The sequence below is a fragment of the Nyctereutes procyonoides genome, unplaced genomic scaffold (assembly GCF_905146905.1).
Source record: "Nyctereutes procyonoides isolate TBG_1078 unplaced genomic scaffold, NYPRO_anot_genome, whole genome shotgun sequence".
NCBI classification, from domain to species: Eukaryota; Metazoa; Chordata; class Mammalia; order Carnivora; family Canidae; genus Nyctereutes; species Nyctereutes procyonoides.
The window spans coordinates 92,200-96,285 of NW_026575002.1; the positions used below are offsets into that span (position 1 = coordinate 92,200).

Here is a 4,086-nt window from a genome sequence, read left to right on the forward strand (position 1 = left end):
CAGGATCACAACCTGAGCCAATTGCAGACACTCAACCTTTGAGCAACACAGGTATCCTGACAATATTCATTGTTCTAATCCATAAGCATGGAATGTTTTCCATCTCTTTGTGTCTTCTTCAATTTCTTTCCTAAGTCGCCAAACAGGTAGAAACATTTTGGGAAAAAAGCAAACAGAAACAAAACTACAGCTCAAGGGCATCACAATGTTTGCAGACAAGCTCTATTATAAAGTCTTTATCATCAAGATAGCCTGGTACTGGCAAAAACAACACATAGGTCAATGGAACAGAGCAGAGAACACAGAAATGGACCCTCAGCTCTATGGACAACTACTCCTCAAGAAGCAAGAAAAAATATCTAATGAAAGAAAGTCTCATCAATAAATGGTTCTGAAAAAAACTGGACATCCACCTGTATAAGGATGAAAGTGGAGCATTCAGCTACACCAAACACAAAGATAATCTCAAAATGGATGAATACCGAAATCTGAGACAGTAATTCATCCAAATCCTAGAGACGAATTCAGGTAGCAAATTTTTGTCCTCAGTTTTAGGGACTGCTAGCAAGGCACCTCTCAAAAGGCATAGGAAACAAAGGGAAAAATAAACTATCAGGACTTCATCAACATAGAATCTGTACAACAATGCAGCAGGCGACAAAATGAAAGGCAACATACAGAATAGGACAAGATATTTCCTTAACAAAGTCAGCACCCAACAAAACAATGAATCCAGTCAGGAAATAGGGAGAATACAAACAGGCTTTTCTCCAAAGAACACTGACACATGGCGAACCAGCAGATGAGAAAAATGAGCCACATGACTTGTCATCAGGGAAATACAAATGAAAACCACAATAAGATCCCACTTATACAACTCAGAATGGATAAAGTAACAAGGCCGGAAACAATAAATATAAGGGAGGATATTGAGAAAGTGGAACTTTCTCTTTCATTTTTGGTGCAAAGGCAGGCTTGTTCAGCCACTCCAGAAAACAGAAAGGAATGTCCTGAAAAAGGGAGAATAGAGCCATGCTTGGATGCAGACATTGCACTACAGAGTATTTACCCCAAACACACAAATTTAATGAAATGAAATGACCCCTGTACACCAATGTTCACTGCAGCAATGTCCACAATGGCCAAACTCTGGGAGGAATCAGGATGCCCTTCTACAGAAGAGTGATAAAGAAGATGTGGAAGGAGCCTCGGTGTCCATTGACAGAAGAATGGATAGATGTGATCTATATATAAAGTGGGGTATTACACAGCCATCAGATATTACATGCTCTCATTCAGATGGGGAATATAAAAATGGTGAAAAGGAATAAAGCGGAAAGGAGAGAAAATGAGTGGGGAATATCAGAGACAATGACAGAACATGAGAGACTCCTAACTCTGGAAAAAAACAAGGGGTAGTGGAAGGGTGGGCAGGGGGTGGGGGTGACTGGGTGATGGGCACTGACTGGGGCACATGGTGGGATGAGCACTGGGTGTTATGCTATATGTTGCCAAATGGAACTCAAATAAAAAATACAAAAAAAGATGTGGTTTATACATATTTTGGGATATTACACATATGTCAGAAATGATGAATATCACAAAATAACATTTCCTTCAAAATGAATGGAACTGGAGGTATTATATTGAGAGAAATAAATCAATCACACAAAGGCAATGATATGGCCGCACTCATATGTGGAATATAGGAAATATTGAAAGAGACCATAAGGGAAGGAGTGAAACTTAGTGGAGTGATACTACAGAGGAAGACAAATCATTAAAGGCACTGAACTCAGGGGAAAAAACCTGAGTGTTGCTGGAAGGGAGGGAGTGGGGATGGGGCAACTGGGTGATGGGTGTTAAGGGGGGCACATGATGTGATAGGCCCTGAGTGTGTAGTAAATATTGGTAAATTCAATTTAAACAAAGAAAAAAATGACTTATCCTGTCCCCACTCCTGGAACATCGTACATGGACTGGGTGGATCAAACAACAGACACTCATTCTCACACATCTGGAATCTGGGACATCTGAGGTCCAGGTTCAGGCTGATGTGTCTGGAGAGGACACAAGTCCTACCCCGTCCTTTCCCCATCACCTCACATGGGCCAGTGTGCAGGGAGGTTTCCCAGTCCTGGTGTATAAGGGCCCTGATCCCATCATAAGGCTGCACCTCCTGACCTAAGTGCTCCCCTAGTGCCCCACCTCCTCCCCAAATCCCATAGAGCAAGACCCTGTCCCCACCAATGACCCATAATGCACACCCTGAGCCAGTGTCTTTCCTTGGCACCACCCAGGCATTTATGATGTGATGAGAGGCCTGCCTTGTTCTCATCAGACATGAAGGTGAAGGTGATGAATGGTTATACTCTCTGTGATTGTGTGTGTGTGTGTGTGTGTGTGTGTGTGTGAGTTACCTCTGAGTCCACCCCCCTACCATGTCATACTGGGAATGACACTCCCCGGACATTATTAACATTTTGGTAGAATGTCTCTTTTCTATTGTGTTCATTGGAGATTCCTCTGTACCGTGATGTACAAGACAGCATGTGAGCTTGGGGTCCTGTGATCTACAGGGAGTGTCACTGGGACTCATGAAAATGTTCAGATGATGTCAATGGAGTTATTTGTCATTGATTAGTATTTCAGGTCAGGAAAAGTTAAGTACAAGTAAGTGCAAGTGCTATATTGAATTTCTAAGTCTCTAAGAAAGAGACTGAAGAGGTAAACACATAATCAAGTGTTCAGAGAGGCTCCCTGGGGGAAACTGCTCCTTGGAGAGGAAGCCCAGACCCCGACAGGAAACCTGCCCAGAACCTCCCTCTGCACCTGCTCCTGGGCCTTCAAGACAGAAGTGGTGAGGAGTGTGCACCCCCTGGTGGTCCCGATCCCCTTCTACAGGGAGGTTTGTGTCTGGGCTCACACTGAGGTCCCCTCACTGTGTCCCTCGCACAGTAATACACGGCCGTGTCCTCGGCTCTCAGGCTGTTCATCTGCAGATACAGCGTGTTCTTGGCGTTGTCTCTGGAGATGGTGAATCGGCCCTTCACAGCGTCTGCGTAGCTTGTGCTACTTCCACCACTGTTAATCTCTGCGACCCACTGCAGCCCCTTCCCTGGAGCCTGGCGGACCCAGCTCATGCCAGTAGCTACTGAAGGTGAATCCAGAGGCCACACAGGAGAGTCTCAGGGACCCCCCAGGCTTCACCAGGTCTCCCCCAGACTCCACCAGCTGCACCTCACCCTGGACACCTGCAGACACAAGACATCCTGGTCAGGAAACTGTCCCACATCCCCTGTTTCTGTCACTCATCTCCACTCACATACTCGAGGTCTCTTGTTCTCCATGAATTACCTTTTAAAATAGCGACAAGGAAAACCCAGCTGAGCACAGACTCCATGGTGAGTTGTCTGTGTTCTGTCCTGATCCCTGAATATGGTCACCTGGGGATACCGGGGCTTTGGCTACACTCCCAGCTCAAGGTCAGGGTTGGGGTGCTTTAATTAGTGGAGGGAGGGCCCTATTTGCATGTTGTCTGACTATATCTTCAGCTTTGACAACAATTCGAATCTAACGAGTTTATAGCAAGGACTGCATTACCTTTGCAGATTACTTTGTGATGATGTCACTGAGGAAATATCAAGTTCTCATATGTGAGTGGTGTAATCTTTTCATTTCTGTTTGCTTTCTAAAAAGTCATCAAAATAGGCCATTTTTAGTATGGTATTTTATCCTTTATTCAAATTTATTTCCAAATTTTATTTAGAAATTAATTTTTTATTTTATTTCTAAATTCTTATTTTTGATGCAAGTTAAAGTGATATTTTTGTTAATTTTATATAAGTAGTTTTTGTTAGTGTGTGGAATCATAGCTGTATTTATTTTATATCCTGAATTTTCCCTTAAATCCTTAACTGATTCTTAGAATTTGTAGCGTTTGTAGGCATTGCCCCTGTAGCAGATCATGTCATATGGAAATGAATAATATTTCTTCCTCTCTACTGATTAATTTTTTATTGCGTACTTTCCCTGGGTAGATCTTCACCTTGTTGGAGCAGAAAAATTACTCTACTTTTCTTCTGA

At 43.2% G+C, this 4,086-nt stretch overlaps 1 pseudogene; it reads right to left on the reverse strand.

The window, feature by feature from the left end:
- Window positions 1-2,951: 2,951 nt before the first annotated feature.
- Window positions 2,952-3,403, reverse strand: LOC129514703 (immunoglobulin heavy variable 3-74-like; annotated as a pseudogene).
- Window positions 3,404-4,086: the final 683 nt, after the last annotated feature.